Raw genomic sequence first — 18,668 nt, 5'->3', positions numbered from 1 at the left:
CTCCAGCATTACACTTTTTTTTTTAACATTTTGTTTTGGTTTCATTTTCTTTTTATTCACCAGAATAGGTGCCAGGCTGGGGAAAAAACCGCAAAGGTTTTTGATGACAACCATGTCTGATCACTAGAAAATAACCCTGAAGCAGAATTTTTTTTTTTAATTTGTTTTATTTTAATTTAGAATATAATTTTCTTTATAAACATTGCCTTTTAATGCAATGTAACTTCACTCAGCATCGCCCTTGAATTTTGAGTTTATTTTTTGGCCCTTCAGAGGACCGGTTCTGGGCCTCTGCTGTGCGGAGTGTTGACCCGCAGACGGACCCCTCCTAGCGGCTTCATCTGGCATCGAGCCCCGCTGACGTCACATCTGGAAAACGAAACTGAACCGTGGAGTTTCCCGAGAAAGCCTGTACATACGGACCACAGGCAGTATATAAAAAGAAGCTGAGCGTACGGCTTTCTGACATACTGACGGACACGACATACTGACGGAGACTGTCCTGCTCCAGAATCATCACGTCTGGTCCTTGAACGCACCATCCTTCCCTGACTGGATCCTCAGGTAGGACACTTCAGACAGACGTACACATGTAGTCATTTAAAGCAGTGGGAAATTGGCTTGCAACATAAAATTATATGGTTATGAGTTTTAGAATTACCGTGCATAACCCTTAGAAGTGAGTTCTAAAGTCATCTGCTTTAGCAATTCGAGACTCATGTATATCACAACTTCCTATTATTAATATAAATCTAATAACATAAGGAAACTGTCATACACCTATAATTACTTCTAAGCTGTCGGACAGTATTATAAGTAATCATATGCTTCATGTTAAATATGTACCACTGCAATACTCTATATTATTTATCAGTACAAATTGATTTATTTTTATTTTTTGAGTTTTCTGTCCACATATTATCAGTTTATAAATATGACTTTTCTTTTAGGGAAGGGATGAAAGTATGAATCTCACAGCAGGATTTGTAAAATAGCAAATTCGTTGTTTATTCATGGATTTATTTAATTTCAATAAAAAAAAAAAAAAAAAAAAGACTGGCTCTTTAATCTAAATTTTTAGTATTTTTGCGCCCTCTTCAGGTCAAATATGTCCCTTTAAGGTAAACATGATACTATAAAGTAATCATGGCTCAGCTTTATGTTGGGTCTTTTATTTATTAACCCTTTCATGCATGAATTAAGAGAACCTTAATGGGTCCAAACACAGTGATGTTCTGTCAGAGAGTGAACTTTAATTGATTGCCATTCCAACATTTATTTCAATATAAAGTAGCTCCATGTTTTGGATAATCCCTTATGGTCCAACTAAAGCAAAAATGAATTTAAAAATAAAAATGTGGGTCAAATTGTCTCTAAAATGTCCCGTCAGAGAGATTTTGAATACAGTGTTTTGACCCTAATCAAGTTATTTTTCCTGAGTGTTTTTATTCCTCTTTAGGCATGAAAAAAACAATGTGATTGAAAAATTTTTTATGAACCTATTTTTCATGGAGTTGCAAAACTATCCACTCAGCTGGACACCGTGCATTTAATTTTTGAAGCAAAGAAACATGTATTTACTGATATACTGAGTGAAAACTATAAATTTTTTTTTTAATGCTGTTAATCTGGTGTTTGTCACATTTTAACATACACTAATATTAGTTATTACTCACTTCATGGATAATATGCAAAAAAAAAACCCAAAAAAACCCCCAAAAACTACAGTCTAATAACAATAACAAGCTATTGATTCACACTCAAACATGTTAATGCAAATCAGGTTTATTTAGAACAGCACAGTTACAGTAATTGTATGAATTGCAGTGTATGGGATGATGCATAGGTGTCCACTGTGTTGGCTGACATGGAACTAAAATAATAAAATCCATTAATATAGAAGAGAACAGCTGGAGAATAACTGTCCAGTGGAGTGACCACTTTGCATGAAAAGGTTAAGGACAATAATAATTTAGATTTTTTTATAATACATTTTTTCATGTCCCATCAGTAACATCTACAAAGTATAAAGCATAACTGAGTGATATGAACTGATCAGACCACAACATTAACTACAGTCAATAGGAGAACATATCATGACAATGAAGTACTCAGAAATGACTGGATCCCTGTTAACTTTTTTTTGTCTGCTGTAGAAATGGCTCAATCCAGACCTCTCCTCATTCCATGGCTGAGGACAAAGCTTGACAGCGGCAACTATCCTGGTGTTAACTGGACAAACCCTGAGCGGACAGAGTTCTGCATCCCATGGAAACACGCTTTGAGGCAAGACTCAACCAACACAGACGTCCTTATCTTCAAGGTACAGAGTCGACATAACACTAGAAGAACTGACACAGCTGTAAATGCACCGTAAATGTCTGTATGTGCAAATGGATTTATTCAGTCTGTCTTCATGGTGTTTCTTCGCTATAGGCCTGGGCGGAGGTCACTGGCAATGGCCGGGCTCAGGGAGACGCCTCAGTCTGGAAGAGGAACTTCCGCAGCGCCCTCAGAGCCAAAGGCTTCAAAATGATCGCTGACAACAAGAATGATGCTGCCAATCCTCACAAAGTGTTTCGCTGGCCAGATGAGTCAAGGTCAGGAGGTGAGGGTTACACAATCTGGTCTATTGTTGCACAGAAATGGAACGTTATGCTTGGTATGAGCACCTATAGGCTGAGCTGTTGCTATGGATTTATGATAGCCAGCGTTCAGCATCTCTTTTCTTAGATTTTAATAGGCTTCAACTGGTGTTTACATGGAAAACCTCATTGTAAGTAATGATGATTGTTAGATTAAATCATGCATGTCTTTTACCCACAAAAGTCTGCATTCATTTTCTACCACTTGAAATGTAAAACATACATTTCTCTCTTCCTTCCAAAATCCATATTTGTTCATGCAGTAGTGTTATCTTCATGCTTTTAATTCTAATCCCAGACAGAAGGCAGTCTGTGATGTTGAATGCTTCCTTTATGACACAATTGGTCTTCAATGTCTCATTCCTGCAAATGTTCTGCATATGAACACAAGAATGTAAAACAGCTAAGTGTACAGTACATAGGTATGTCTCATTTCTGCTTACATGTTTGAACTTGGAGATGACAAACAACCTTTTCATTTGTGTGAACTAAACACCACTGATCTCTGTGACACCTGATTATCACATACCACCCATCTTCCAAAAGCGGCCGGTGGCATATATTTACGACTAGATTTCTGCTTCTGTGTTATGATTTATCAGATTAATATGCAAGTGTACAACTGACAAATTAACACCATTTTTGAAGATGTGCAGTGCAGAATAAAAGATAGAAATATCTGAAGAGTACATATTAACCATGAGTTTTGGTTTCACTCTCAAAGCAAACTCCCAGGACCAAAATGATCCTGATTTGTTTGAGGATTTCCCTCTCCCTGTACAAGAAGTAAGTGATTTGGTCTGTTTGTTTTACTCATACAAACAAAGGAAGCAACATGTAAATGCTGTGTATGGTGTAATTCATTTGTATATTTCTGATAGTCTTTGCTCCAGGTTGTCCCAGACTTTGAGGGATGCATCTATCTTCCTGAAGACAGTCTATTTTCTAATGGTACAGTATGTATTTCCTACTGGTATGATTTATCTTAAAGAGGAAAATTTCCTTAACATTTTTGGAATGCTGTCCTGATATTTGCTATATTTTTTCCCACAGATGCTGCTCCTAAACAGGATATTCTTGAGGAGTGTCTAAAAGGACTGAACATTGGCCCTGAAACAGGTAGATTAGATACCCAGCTCTGCTTCTCCTCTCTGTGCTGCAGTATGAGCAGAAACACTCAGTATCCAAGGTACTTTCCTAGAAACAGTTTCTCCAACTTTTCCACAGAGGGCATGGCAGGCTTGAGCCTCCTCCTGAGCAACAGCAGCTACAAAATCAGGTTGTGATTGGAGGACATGTGTTGCGTGGGCAACAGCAGTATCCAGTACCGTTTGAGGGAGCAGTCGGTGAAGCTGGGTTGCCAGAGCAACCAGCACATCCAATGGAGGGAGCTGTGGGAGGGGCCTGCAGTGATCACGCAGAGCAGTTTCTACATACTATGAGCCAGACCAATGATGGAGATCATTTCAGTAAGTCGATGTTTCTGTAATAAACCATTCAAACAACAATGTCCTATTGTATCATATTGACAGCATTGTGATGTCATATCATTATATCAGTAATGATGTGCAACTTTTGTTCTTTTGAATTCTTAGAGACTCAGTTCAAGGTAATTGTGTACTACAGAGGGGTGAAGGTGTCTGAGCAGCTGGTTGAGAATGAATCAGGGGTCCGCATAGTCTACAGGTGAGCTCAAAACCAAGCTTTAATTAAAGGTTCTCTGTGTGAAATTTAGGGGGGATGTAACTGCAGAGATAGAATATTCATATATCATATTATTCATGATTATGTTAATTTGACTGCACAATCACCTAAAAATATGAACAAGAACATTTGTGTTACCTTAGAGGCCTTATGAGCTCATGATTAGGCCAATATAGTTCTGTAATCACTGTGGATTACATTTTTCATTTTCCTTTTAAAGCAGGTGGAATACAGCCTTAAGGTCCATTACTCTCATGATGATGTTAGAATGATGACTAAATTAATACTTATCGCATGAAGACCCAGTTCTACTTTTGTGGCAGTTCCCAAATTAATTTTTCTGAACTATTTAACCTTTCATAAGTGATCACCATTTATTATGTTATCCTCTGTATGTTGCATTTTTCAGTGAAAATCAAGGTTTTCCTTATTAATTTGCAGATCATGTAAATGTTCATGAAAGCTCAGGTTAAAATTGAGGGTATTATATCAAAAAAAGGGAAAACTGAAGAAAAAGTGACTTCTTCAGCTTCAAGATATCATTAACTAAATGTAAAAATAAGTGTTTACAACCACTGTCATTTGTCAAACTACATGTTTTTTACTGGTGTATCAATGTTGCAGAAGATGATAGCATTTCATGTTCAGCATGGAGCCTCTGAACATCCAAATGGGTCATAGGATATGATGACTCTATTTTATCTGAATTATTTCAACGTATTGATAGGTTTACTGGTTCCTTTTTCAATTAGACATTTAGATCAGTAGATGATTTTGGTTGCCAGTGGCTGTTTGAAGGTTAAGCCAAAAGTGTATATTGAGCAGACTAAACACTGGCTCCAGAAAGGAGCTTACTTTTAGCAGCCATTGTAGGGAAGGGTAAGAGGACGGGTATCAGTTTGTTGAAATCTGCACTAAACATCACACACTGAACCTTTAGAAAAACATTTTTATGCAATTGTCAGTCATGTAACTATACAAAGCATCTAACATAAAATGAAATAAATGTATTCTGTTGACTTCACATTAGGCCTGAACTCAGGGGGCCAGTTTGGATCAGGAGTCAGGCCTGTCCCTGATCTCCCTGCCAACACCAGGAGACATGCATGATAAACCCACGGCCAATCTGACCCCATCGCATCCTGGACAGGCTGACGGTTTGGATGTCGGGTATCGGGCCAGTGGTGTACGGCCAGCGACACGGTGACAGCAAAGTTTTTTGAGCATGTCCAAGTTCGATCAGGAGCAAACACCCTCAAGAAGTCTCTAAACTACAGCACAAACCCTTTTTCTTGTTCAAGAGTTTATACAGGTGGGTGAACAGTGTGAAGCTGAGGTTCCATTTTACAATTGTGTTGTAGCAGTGCTGTATAGTATATTTTGGTTTTATAGAAGATACATTGATTGATTGTTCCATCACTCCAGGGGTATTGGATTTGATCAGTGCAAAGATAGACCCCCCTGCTCGCTGTTCTTCTGTCTCGGGGAGAAGTGGCCTGACCCAGACAACAGGCCTTGGTGAAGAAGCTCATCACAGTGAGGTGAAAGATGCTCTATATTATACATGCAAAGGCAGTTTTGTGTAAGTAGTGTTTTAGCTAGAGAATGTTTTCGGTGCTTCACACACCTCTATTGAATTTCACAAACGATAAACTCTCCCAAAAATTGCCCCTTCAAAGACGCAAGCAGCACTTTTCTAAAGGCAATTTTGTCTCAGTATTGACTAAGATTACTCAGAGGAACAAAATCTAGAATCTGGTAGTGACTGTAGATCGTACACGTGTCTGCTCCAAAGCCTTCACTGAGGTGTTTATGCAGAGAAATACAAGATGACACTAGACTGCTACAGAGCTAGACACCCAAGAGAAATTTGTTTTCTTCCTTAGACTCAAAACTACAAAAGCAGCCCTAAAGCAGCCCGAAAGTGCCATAATTTGACATAATCTACTAGCATCATCATTTTACTGACTCCTCTCCATCAAAAAGTGTTTGTAATATAAGGAATTCACACAGTTTAAGGGACTTTAAAGACAATTAAAAATGGTAAAGTGTATTAAGATAACTAGTTATGAAATATAAGATTCTTTTTTTCAGACAAATCTACTATAAGCTTGTGAGCTAACAGCAGCTAATATTAGCTAGCAAGGTAAAAGTTTGTTCAAGTAGCTAGTGTGCTAACAGCAGCTTGAGGGGAAATTACAAAAATACAAGTTACTATAAAAACCTAAAAGATTTTCAGCTTGTGACCAAAAAAACCAAAACAAAACAAAACAAAAAAAAAGCAGGCTGGAGCAACAGTTTCCAAAAATAATAAATAATAAATACTTTTTTAAAAATGCAGCACCATATATCTGCAATGCTTGTAAGAAATCATTTTGAATCTTCTATTTCATCACTAGTAAAACCAAAGATAACATGCATTTAATTAAATCTAAAACACTTTTTAATATACTTGACTAGTGTTTCTGCACAAAGACTGAAGTAGGTTTCTGGTATGGATTGGCTAGGAAGATAATAACATGAAAAACCATTTAAATACTAATATACATAACAAAGATATGATACCATAACACTGTTTCCATTAGTCAGTCAGCGAAAGGTCTGTGACCATTTTGGGCCCTGACCCTAACTTTGGAACTCTTGACATGCCTTGAAAAATCTTTTTCTAAAACGTGGTGCTTGTTGAGCTTGTATTTGCCATGTAAGCCCCTGTGATTATTGTCGTGCTGACTTCTGCTCCCTCTGTTTCTGTGTCTCAGGTGGTTTCTGACTTCTATGGAGTTATTGAAGAACCTTGCTGTGGCGAACGGCGCCTCCTCCCTGCAGTCTGTAGACCTGCAGATGTCCCTCGAAGAGATGATGGAGATGTGCTGATGCACAACATTCTCCCTCAAGAAAGTCTTCTTGTTGGATCAGTACTGACTTATACTTTCTTTTTGCTTTTGACATTTCAGAAAATACAATGTTTACCATGTTTTATGAACTTATTATAAATTCTCGTCTAATATGTCAGAGCATGTTTAATAATATTACTTGTACTGGTACTAGATTTTCAGCTACTGCCATAAGAAACAGAAAAAAACACAGCCATTAACACATAATGCTGGAGGGTTTTTCTGGATCAATTTTTAAAATCAGAATAAAATTTTTATTTTAATATATAGCTTGATAACATGTTTTTACATCAGTGATTATCAGACCTGTGTTGCCCATTTAAAGAAAAAAAAAATCTTATTCTGCATTGAGTCAATATAAAGAATTAATTTGAACTTAAATATATGCCTTTATACCAATGTGCTTATATATCATATGGTTTGCACAAACAAGGTCATCCAGACACTTGATTTTTGGTTACAATGGACTATGCAAATGCCTTAAAATGAATGTACTGTTGTAGCTGGTATCCCATCTGCAGAACCTGGAAACTGTGTGCACATCAGAATTAACAAACAAAGAAGATAATGAATAAAGGCTAAAATCAAACTACAGTACAAAAATGTTTATGATTGGACTCTGCACCAAATTTCTGGAATTAGATTGTTTTGTTATGTCACAGCCAGTGTTTACATCAACTTGGTCTAATTTAGGTGTGCAACTGTACATTAAAGTATAATTGTAAGTTAGATTGGAAACATCCTTGGAAGGAATGAAACATAACACTGAGTTAAGATCATCACAGGTAGTAGATGAAAACTTATTTCAACAGTTCATAACAGATGACAACATTATTCTGAGAGGTCACTATAAATTTTAATATGTGTTTTAAAACATGTTTGCTGCTGAGTGTTAGATTCTGAATCCCAAAATAAGGGTAAAAAGTTATATTTCACATGTTTCCGAGTAACTGGCACAACTCTCTATATATCTTAACTATATCCCTTCTTTATGTCCAATGTATTTTTTAAGAAATATGCTTGCACACACTTTGGAAAGGGGGGTATTTACAAACATCAATAAACAATGAATTTCATGTGCTTTAGTCTTTCTGTGCTCATCTGCTTCTCCGTCGTTCTCTGATTCAGGACTTTGCTCCTCAGTGAGGATTTGTCTCTTATTCAGACATTGGGACCAGCTTCCCATCTGAATCCACTCCCACTGCCTGGATAATGTTATCTCGCAAAAGAATAAAGAAATAGACAAATGTATGCATAATGTTCGACCTTTAGCCATTAAGCCCTCTTTAGGACCTGCGTAAAAATTACTATCGCAGAAGAGCACAGTACCAGTGTTATCAGCTTTACTGACCTGGACAGCTTGTTAAAAAGCATGATGAGGCCTCTTGGCCTCCTCCTCCTTCTCCTCCTCTGACATGCCCTGCATGGGATCCTGGCTGCTCGGCTTCCACCCGTCCTGTCACTGTGGGTTGATGCGATCTTTGACCTGTCGGTATTCCTCTGTGTCTGAATTCAGAGTCACTGGAGTACTGAGTGCTGGAGCTGGACGACCTTGGACCCACTGCCAAGCAAACCTCTGGTGGCCAACAGGCCTGCAGCGTTACCATAGCCGGTGTACTTGACAAAACGCCTCACTGCGAGAAGTGGGGTGGGGGGGTAAACGAGGGATTACTATTTCATAAATGTTTACAGAAGCAGTGATGTGGAATGCAAGAGAAAAATGCCATATAAGTAGATACAAAACTCTAGTTATTCTGAATTAACCTCCAATGTTGAATTTTTTCCACACTCAACACTGGAATAAGGCATATTAGTCAGTATTCTTACCATTTTCTTTACAGGGACAAATATAAGGTCTGCAGCACAGTGTTTGAGGTCTGTGTCCAGGTGGGTCATGAGACGGATCAGACGACTTTTCACAGTGCAACCTTCCTCTGGCTTCTGCGACGCATCTCTCAGAGGAGGCTGGATCTAATGAGGTGGGCTTAATCATTACTAGGTCCAGCTAAAATAACAGTGTCACATGAATGTGCTATGCAGGTATCGTAATGCTGAGTATGTTACATATTTCCTGATGTACTGGCGTGTTTCTCTGTGTGCCGGCAGCTCTCTGTCAGCAAATTGAGGACGTGTCAGCTTCTCTTTGATCTTGTCACCCTGAGAAGCAGGAAATCAGTTTCAGTATTAACCCGTCAGTTTCTCTTTGAACTAGGAAAAATCACTATAGTGGGAAAAACATGTTTCTGCTTCACTGCTAAATTTTCCAAAACTGTTAATGAAGTTTTCACCCAATATTTTAACCTCTTTGCCATGTTAGATTTGCCCTCACGAGTCCAGACGATTCTCCATGAACATAAGCAGATGGTGAACACAGTCCATGTTGACCCCATTGCACTGCTTCGAGTCGGGTCCAGGGCAACCACCAGCAGCACATCGAGACACTGGAGGGGCAGCGCGACAACAGGTTGACTGTGTGACTGTGAGAGTGTGACAAAAGAGACAAACACAATAAAGGAAAGGAAACGTATAAATATACATATATAAAAGGATGGCAGAATATAATGAAAACTGATGGAAACATGATCAAGATATTATATAACAGATTAACCCTGTGTTTATTTATTATGAAACAATCTGTTATGAAAGTGAGTTTAATTATTTTTACTGGTTGCATTAAGTTTTCAATCTAAAACTTTATTTCAGGGTGGTCAAATATACGGCCTGTGGACCAAAACTGGCCCTCCAAAGGGTTCAATCTGGCTCATGGGATGAATTTGCAAAGCACAAAAATTACACAGAAGACACTGACAGTCAAGGGTGTCACTGTGTTTTGACAAGTTGTATGATCATACAGTTAAACACTCATTTTTCAGTTGTGCCTGTTCTACATGTTTTGTACCTTTGTAGATCCACTGCGATCTATAAGATTTAATGCATATGTGTAAATGATAAACTGAGGCATAATTTTGTTAAAATGACACTTTCTCCTCTTAAGAATTTCAGATATTTCGATTATTCACGTTTTTTCTGAAAGGATAGTTTGTACATGTAAACATTTTCATCATGTAATTTCCTTTTATGCACTAAAACAAAGACAAAAAATTGGAGTTATCATTATTTTATAATTTATAATGCCATTGTGTTACTGGTCCCTTTGGGCTGCATGTGATGATCCCTGAATGACAATGACTTAGACATCCATGCTTATTTCCTATATTTATCCTGCTTTTATAGTAAAGTAGGGTTAAAAGGATTATATGACATAATATTTATTACCTCCACCACAGAGGTTCTGTTTTCATTGGGGTTTTGTCTGTTTGTTTGTTTGTCTGTCTGTTGCAAGATAACTCAAAAGTATGGAAGGATTTGGATGAAATTGGTTGACGCTCACCCCTGAAGTTCACTCTGTGTCATCTGCCAGGCAGACACTTCCTCATCAGGCAGAGACGAAGCATTGCCACCAGGTGTCGGTACAGAGCAGCATCAGCCTGAAGAAACACACAGAATAACATCTAACTCATCATTTAGTTCCTCTCAGTGAAAAAAACTGACCAGGTGTGAAGCAAACATCTGTCAGGATGTATGTAATTAGAGGGTTTTGCTTTACTTTTACTTACATCAGAAGGCGACAAGTTTTAAGATGCAGTCATACAGATACTGTATTTACCTGACCTCACTTGGCTCCTGCCTGTGGGTGCTGTAGGATGATGTTGAAAAGGATCTTCAGGCTCTCTACAACACGCTGAGAAGCTTCCAGAGAAATGGGTGGGGCCTTTGGATCCAGAATACACTCGTTTTGGTCCTTCCACTGAACCTCCAGGCAACTCTCCAAAGCTGCTGTGAAGATTGACAACCCCTCCCGCCTGGAAGAGGAGATGTAGATGTAGAAAAACTATATGGACAAATGCATAAAAATCATAACATCATAATGTCTCTGTGAAGCATCATGAAAAAAATCACCATTCTGAAAGCGTTCACAGCATTCTGAAAATTTGTCAAGGCACCAGTAATTCCAACAATATCAGTCATACTGGTCTCACTCATCATACTCATGTAACACAAATGCACTGATATATGGCACATGATAAATTACATAATTAAAAATGTGGATTATATCACACGAGAAGCTAAATTGTACAGCATCACAAGTGTATAATAATTTTGCCTGAGGAGGGTTGTGATATTGTGTTACCTGTTGAAGCTGAGTGCTGAGCTCTGGTCGTAGTGCAAGTATAAGAACATGAGGGTAGTTCCTAGAATTGAAAACTGGAGGGAGATGAGCAGTTAATGCTGTTGGAGAGGTACCTCTGGAGGCCATTCATGAGGCTGAAGGAATGAAATACGAGAGTTAGGTGTCAGGAAATGTTTTTGTTTACATAGAAATGAATAGATTTTACAGGAAACAGTCATAATTATGGTAGTTTAATATTAACATCTGAGGGATTTGTTTTCTTAATGATCTGTAACAACACAGTGGAGTTGTTACTGTTGCTTTCAGCTAAATGTTAATGATGTTTCTAATAATGTTTTTGCTTTTCCATGTAATTGCTGAAAAATGCACCAAAATGATGAGTCTAAAAAGGATATTTTCTCTTGGGTTCAGTGCAAATGATATTTTTCCTGCTTCTAAACTCTGGTGTAACTGTGTTTGGGTTATGTGAACACAGAACCCACACACATAAAGCTGACAGCAGTGGTTAATACTATTGTGAAACCCACCTGAGAGCACTGAACCGTTCCTGTGCCCATGTGCTGTTGTACACCACATTACACAACACCTTCATGGCCTCTTTCTCTCTGCGCCTCCTCTCCTGACTCTCCTTCCTCCTCCTCCTCTTCATCCCCCTCTATCTGCTCTCTCTACGGTCTCTCTTCCTCTCTCCAGCACCTTTGATGGATGCTGCCCCTGTGCATTTCATTGATGCTGGTTCTGTGGCTCCCGAACCAGCTGAGGCTGTCCACATCTCCACTGTTGGCGTTGCTAATGTCACTCTTGGCATCCTCGTCAAAGGCTTCATTTTGGTCACCAGCCTCCAAGTCACCATCATCCTCGTCGTCATGACTTTGCTGTGCTTTGGCCTCAGCGAGGGACGCAAGGATGTTGTCATAGAAATCAGTATCAGGGTCAGTGGTTTCGTCAGTGGCATCGCTTGTGGTCAAACCAGCTAGTTTGGCCAAAGTCAGGCGAGCATTGTCAGTCACCAGGGGACCAGGATCCTTTTGTCCCTGGAGAGGCCTCAGGGAGCGCAGGCATACTCTCAGCAGACGACACTTAACTCCTGTTCTTATGAACCTCACAGGACAATGGCCAAATTCTGAGAACAGAAATAGATCTGTTTAGCATCATCCAGAACAGTAACGAAATATAATCTATCTGTGCGATGTGAAATGAGGTACCTGTCTGAGAGGAGGCACGGTCCTCTAGGTATACTCTTCACGTCAGAGTCTTGAGTCATACTCCCTCACTTTATTCTTCTGAACTGGAAAACAAGTCAAGAACCACCTGACACAAAGTCTTCACTTTATAGCAGTTTGTGAATTAGTTTAGGGTCAGAACATGGCAGCACTCTACCCTCTTCTAGTTTCCTTTGCTGTAAGTAAGTGGTAGGCAGTCCAGTTTTTATTAAGAAATGCAGCACAAAAGAATATCAGAACAAATTTATGAAGCAGAAATAAAAACCATTGTGGATCAGGCTGTGAATGACAGTCTTGCATAGATTATAGCGTAGTGTGCTGGTTATAGAATGGCTCGGCCTAGGCTCAATCTGCCTGAGCATGCAAGGAGGAGAGGATCAGGGACAACTGATACAGCAGAATTACTAATCACAGACAGAGTGGTGGGGGTGGGGAGGGATAGAGCAAATAGGGCTGGATGAAGTGAGGTACAAAAAGGTGTGCTTCAGAGAATAAACACAGGAGAGGAGCATGATGGTAAACTATTAATTGCAGGAGCTTCTGTTTGAATAAACTTACTTTCCTCCGGTCTCTCTCCTCTGCATCAAAGAAGAAACACTGCGCATACTGTGGAGGACAGACATAGACTTTGTATGTAACTAACTATCATTAGCAGTAGCACATTGTGTAGATGAGTATTGATGTGTATGTTTTTTTTTTTTTTTTTTGCAAATGTACCTCTTTTTTGAACTCCTGCAACTGCATCTGAACCCCATTCTCATCCCCTGCCTGATGCAATGGATAATCCCTTCCCCGTCCCCATCCATGCTGCCTGCGCACACACAAAGGGAGGAAAATAATCATTCAGGCCATAACAAAATTAAAGTTACACCACAATGATGATGGTGATGACTACACAGGCTACACAAGCAAACTCACCATTTATCATGCTTTTTTTTTTTTTTTTTAATTTCCTGAAAATGTGGTCATGGAAATCTCTTTAAAAATGTATATGAAAAATGTTTACAAAATTAAAAAGGTGTGCTGGTAGATGTTTGATAGATGGTTTATCTTATAACCTCTATAACTATATGAATATGATAACTGATATGTACATGATAACTGATATGTACATCCTGGTTAATAAATGACAAATTACTCATACATATTCGTATTTTATATACACAAAACAAACGAAAAGGATGAGAAAAGATAGATAAGATTACAAGTTACACACATTTAAAAACCCTCTTTTGCAAACTTACCTTTTGAAATTCACTTTATCAGCCAGGTGATAAACTGTAGGTGTGCCAGTCACCTTAAATCTGCCAACATAAAAGTGCTGTCACGGCTCCAACTCCACCTCAACTCGCTGCCTGGTGTTTTCTAGCCACACAACTTACACACTGTACCGTTTGCTAAATTCACAAGCTTTCCATCCACTCTCATTCACTCTCCAGTACGTGTCTCTCTCTGCCACTAATCCAAGAGAGAAGCAGGAGCTGTGGAGTGGTTATGGTTATAATCCACTAATGGACTCTAAGCTCGTATCTCTCAGTGGTGACCCTCTAACCTTTTACAGATTTTACAGACTCAGTCTCTCTTTCTATCCCTACAACTTTAACACAGTCTTTCATTGAAAAAGTCATTTAGATTTTGTTTATGTCAGGCCTCATCATAAACACTCGCATTATCAAATTTTAATTACTGATGGTTGAGGTCTATTTGAGAAACACTGCTGGAAAACAAGTCTACAGAAAACACTTTCTAAGATAATAGGATCAAATATCTCTTGTGTTATTTTTACATCACTGTACTGAAAAGGTGAATTGAATGTAATATATTAATGTATGTATCTAGTCCCACAAGGTGGTGCCATTTTCATGACTGACTCAATTCAATCAGAGGAGCTTATTTATTTCTTGCTTGAACAACATGTGCTCATTATCTAATGTTTTTCTATAGCTAAGCTACAGATGCTTCTGATTTACAGTTGCATTAAATCAATCAGTCTTAACTAACACATAGCCCGGGTTCAGAGTTTTTTTTTCCAGTAAATCCATTGCTTTACCTCTAACTCACTTTGAACTGTTGTACTCAGTGCACTGTAAAGCTAAAAACAAACACATTGATCAATCTATCTTGAGTTTTCTGAAAGACTATATGTGTGAGAAGATAATGTAAGTGACTGACAGTCTTTCCTGGCAGGATGCTCACTCTTGTGCCCGGTGGGTAAAGGAAACAGGGCTAAAGCGAGTGGCTAGTGGCTGAGAGTTTACAACAACAGGATGCACACTACGTCAATGATAGCGGGAGAAAAGTCAGAGCAGTTCTCATGGAAGCAAAGGAATATCCTTCAAGATGAATGAGGCACTTGAGATGTAGGATATTACATATTATAGCTAAATAGGATGAATTACCATCGGTGACCTTTTGGGAAAACAACTGTTGTCATTGACGTTTGCAATGCTGGGGTGTCCCCTTTAATCATCCTGACGGAGGTTAACATCATCACAAGCTGTCAAACACTTGAGACACAATATACTGCATGTAGTCGAAACACAATTGACCTCTACACACCTTTAGAGCTCTACATTTCATTCATGACTGAAAAATGCTATTTATTCTTTGGACCCACTTTTGAAAATTGACACAATTCTGCATACTAATAAACAAGTTGAGATGTAGGTAAATTAACATTTCTAATAATTTTCTGTCACTTTGTAAGATTTCTTAATAGTTAAATCAGCCCCTATGAAGAGATATGTGCCCACTAAATCACATCATTGATCTGTGTACAGGTTACGTTCAAATATTTAAATGTTGAATACTTTATAAATGACACAAAATAAATGCAACATGGTTAACAAAACAGGCTCTCATCAGTAATAAACATGTACAAGTGTTATAAATGTAATTGTCAGACCACTGTGAATACTCAGTTCTGTCAAAAACATGCCTCCTGATTAAGGTTTTGTGAAATGCAGCTGATCTGGTCTTTAGGATTAGATGATAAATAACATTCATTTCTAAACACTAGGTTGGGAAATTTTTTGGGGTCATCAAATAAATTTGCAAGAATTTCAAGAAACAAGAAGCATGTTCACATCATGTTTCTATAGCAGTTAATATCATTTTATTCTGATAGTTGAAAGGCTAGATAGGCTGAGTGTGTTCACTAATGAAAGTGTTATGAATATTGTCTGAATACGTTTATTTTGCCCCATTTAAGTAATTACTTACATATTTAAAATTAATATGTTTTGCATAAACAAAAACCTGATTTTTGTCACATATCTTTGATGTGGCTGGTTTACCTACTCCAGATCTGATGGGGCTAAGGGGAAAATGGTTGTAAAAATGGTCATATAAACACAAATTCTCCCATGAATTAGAAATAAATCTTTTGAGGATAAAGTGGGGCCCCAGTAAAATAGTTTATGACACACTGCTCTGTAGTATATGTGACCTCAGCATTTATACAGTATGTTAACATAATATATTTATCACTTCTCGTCATTTCTTGAACAGCTTAATCCATTTATTGCTTATTAATGTTATCCATGAAGTGGAATCATTTTGTTTTTCAGACACATTCCTCTTTTATTCATTTATGCACATCAGTAATAACCTTTGACCTGGTGCAATGATTACATACAGAGTCCCAGTTACACTTTATCTATAAAAAAAATCACATTGCCTGAATCATTTCATCAGAAGAGGCAAAATATTTATACCAACTTTATAGGCGACATTATGGGAAATAATTACTGTAACACAAACTTTTAACATGGATTCCTAATTACTTTAAAAATGTACTTTATACAACATAAAAGCATATTATTACTTGAATGAAAAACTGAGTAATATTTTTTGATAAAGAGAGCAGCTCTTAAAAGAAAAGAAAGGCTTTTTTTTTTTTTTTTTTTACAATCCAATAATTTTATACAGGAATATAAAGATTACTTTCTATTTTAAAATGTATTTAACTGGGTTTCGGTCCTTCCCTACTAAATAATACTATTGTAACTTATCACCCACTTCACTATTTTCTCAAAGCCAAGAAGCAGGTGTAGAGGAAAGACTAAGCCATGACGCAATCTATTCTTTTGTCACGTAATCTCTGACATCTCGCTTATAAGCTTTTAAGAGGAAATGTGTCATGAAATAATATGTGATGCAAAATCCCAATTAATGCTTAATCATGTGGAAATCATAAGTCTTTTTGCTAATCATTAGACCTATAATGTGCTTGCGTGCACGCGCACCAGTCATGACTCAAGCCAGCTTTGACAACACAATCTCTGCACAGATGTTAGTCACAGGAAAACGACACAATGGACTCAGGGGAAGTTTTTGCATTATAGAGCAGTAAAGGGGCTGGAACTGTGGAGGCTGAGAAACATTAACGTGACACTGGGTCCCTGCGGACACATTGTATTATTAAAAGAAGATTCAAAGAAATACTGTATGGGATATTTTCTTAGAAAGGTGCTAGTATTTGACTGTGCACTTAAAAAGTATGGTTAATCTAATATGGTATCTAGGTAAATATAAATAAGAGGGATCAAAACGTCTGACAATTCTATAAGAACACCACTTAAGTGTGTCTGCTATGTTTAAAGAAAGGGGTAAGAATACACACTGAGAAATTGTTGTTGAAACACTGTTTGCCCGTGTGAAGATTTGAGTGAAGGACATTTCAGGAATAAACATGGTGACGGCAAAAGTGACTCAAGGGAGAAAAAAAAGTCACAGGAAAAATGGAGCGATAAAGAAAGCCTGGAGGAGAATTGGGGGTTATTTGGGCTCTGCGGGCTTCCTGCAGGTGATGGAAATGAAAGAGTGATTTCTGGAACAATTGCTCAGCAAGCAAGTGGAGCTAGTGAGGAGTGGGATGAGGAGGAGGAGGAGGAGGAGGAGGAGGAGGAGGAGGAGGATTGGACTTGGGAGGGAGGGGAGGTGTGCATGTATTTTGGAGCAAAGAGTGGACAAAACAATTAATGTAACACCACAGAAAGTACACAGAAGGTCACACAGAAGGTATACGCACAAGGTTTTGGACACTGCTGTTTAAAAGTTGTTTATGACACTATCACCGCTGTTGTAAATAGAAAATAAAACTGTTGACGTGACTGATTAATTGCATGGGAGGGTGTGTAGCAGTGAGCTGTTATAGACACCACCCCTCACCCTCCATCTCTTTATAAAGAACAGAGGTGGAGAGGATGGCCAGGACTCGGCATCTAACTCTGGTCAAGAACCTTTGGAACTTCAGATTTTGCTTTTTCTTGGTGGTAAGTTTCATCCTGAACTTACGTTTTTGTTACTTACTATTTTTTTCTTGACCTTCCTTGTCATTTTATGTACTTCATCTATTTTATTTCAGTTAATATTAAGCATTCATTTGTAATAAGTCTGATCCTAAGAATGCTTTTGTCTCCATCACTTTTTCTGCTGCAGGCCAGAGCGGTATGGAGATAGCTGTTCTGCTGCTGCTGTTGATCGTGCCTTTCACCTCTGCCTCACCGCTCAGACTGACTCAAAGGTTAGTAAAATGTAGATGTGGAGACACTGATGGGAATTCAACCCAGACAGTAGCTCTATCTTCAAGAAACTGCCTTTTATTCAGAACCTCATTCTGTCTGAACCTGTAGGTTGGACGCAGACACCTTGACCTCCGAAGATGCTGTGCAGGCATCACAGTTGGAAAGTTCAGAGGTCACACAGGTGCAACATGTTCCAGCGCTGAAGATCATCCCATTTCAATCAGAAGAAGGAAATCATCCAGTCATGGACGCACTGAACACAGGTAATGGAAAACAAAAAATATCCTGATCAAAAACTACTGCTAGTGTAAAGACTGGTTAAAGTTTGTCTTGAAACTAATTGCAACAGAAGAACGAGTGCAGGATAAGATTAAAGCTGGAAAAAAAGTGTTCTTCTGATAGGATATGGATGAAAAAAAAATCAAACATAAAGAGAAAAAAAAATCTTTTGACAACCCACAGCTCATTTTACTCCTTTTTTC

General features: G+C 38.3%; 2 long non-coding RNA genes and 3 pseudogenes across 2 annotated transcripts; 3 read left to right on the top strand and 2 right to left on the bottom strand.

The window, feature by feature from the left end:
- Positions 1 to 393: 393 nt before the first annotated feature.
- On the top strand, positions 394 to 7,313 carry LOC115410145 (interferon regulatory factor 3-like; annotated as a pseudogene).
- A 1,546-nt stretch (positions 7,314 to 8,859) lies between these two features.
- On the bottom strand, positions 8,860 to 12,668 carry LOC115439418 (synembryn-A-like; annotated as a pseudogene).
- Positions 12,669 to 12,816: 148 nt separating this feature from the next.
- On the bottom strand, positions 12,817 to 14,166 carry LOC115410146 (uncharacterized). The gene is made up of 4 exons (XR_003934064.1): positions 13,903 to 14,166; positions 13,376 to 13,469; positions 13,217 to 13,264; positions 12,817 to 12,834 (listed from the first exon to the last, which is right to left on the bottom strand). It is a non-coding gene; the product is annotated as an uncharacterized LOC115410146 (long non-coding RNA).
- Positions 14,167 to 17,912: 3,746 nt separating this feature from the next.
- On the top strand, positions 17,913 to 18,438 carry LOC115410147 (uncharacterized). Its single transcript, XR_003934065.1, has 3 exons — positions 17,913 to 17,934; positions 18,101 to 18,185; positions 18,295 to 18,438. It is a non-coding gene; the product is annotated as an uncharacterized LOC115410147 (long non-coding RNA).
- A 14-nt stretch (positions 18,439 to 18,452) lies between these two features.
- LOC115439417 (proline-rich protein 12-like) overlaps positions 18,453 to 18,668 on the top strand; it is a 12,641-nt pseudogene continuing 12,425 nt past the window's right edge.

This window comes from Sphaeramia orbicularis, chromosome 19 (assembly GCF_902148855.1).
Source record: "Sphaeramia orbicularis chromosome 19, fSphaOr1.1, whole genome shotgun sequence".
Classification (NCBI taxonomy): Eukaryota; Metazoa; Chordata; class Actinopteri; order Kurtiformes; family Apogonidae; genus Sphaeramia; species Sphaeramia orbicularis.
Note: the sequence above shows the minus strand (reverse complement) of the source record. Positions and strands in the feature narration are given on the sequence as shown.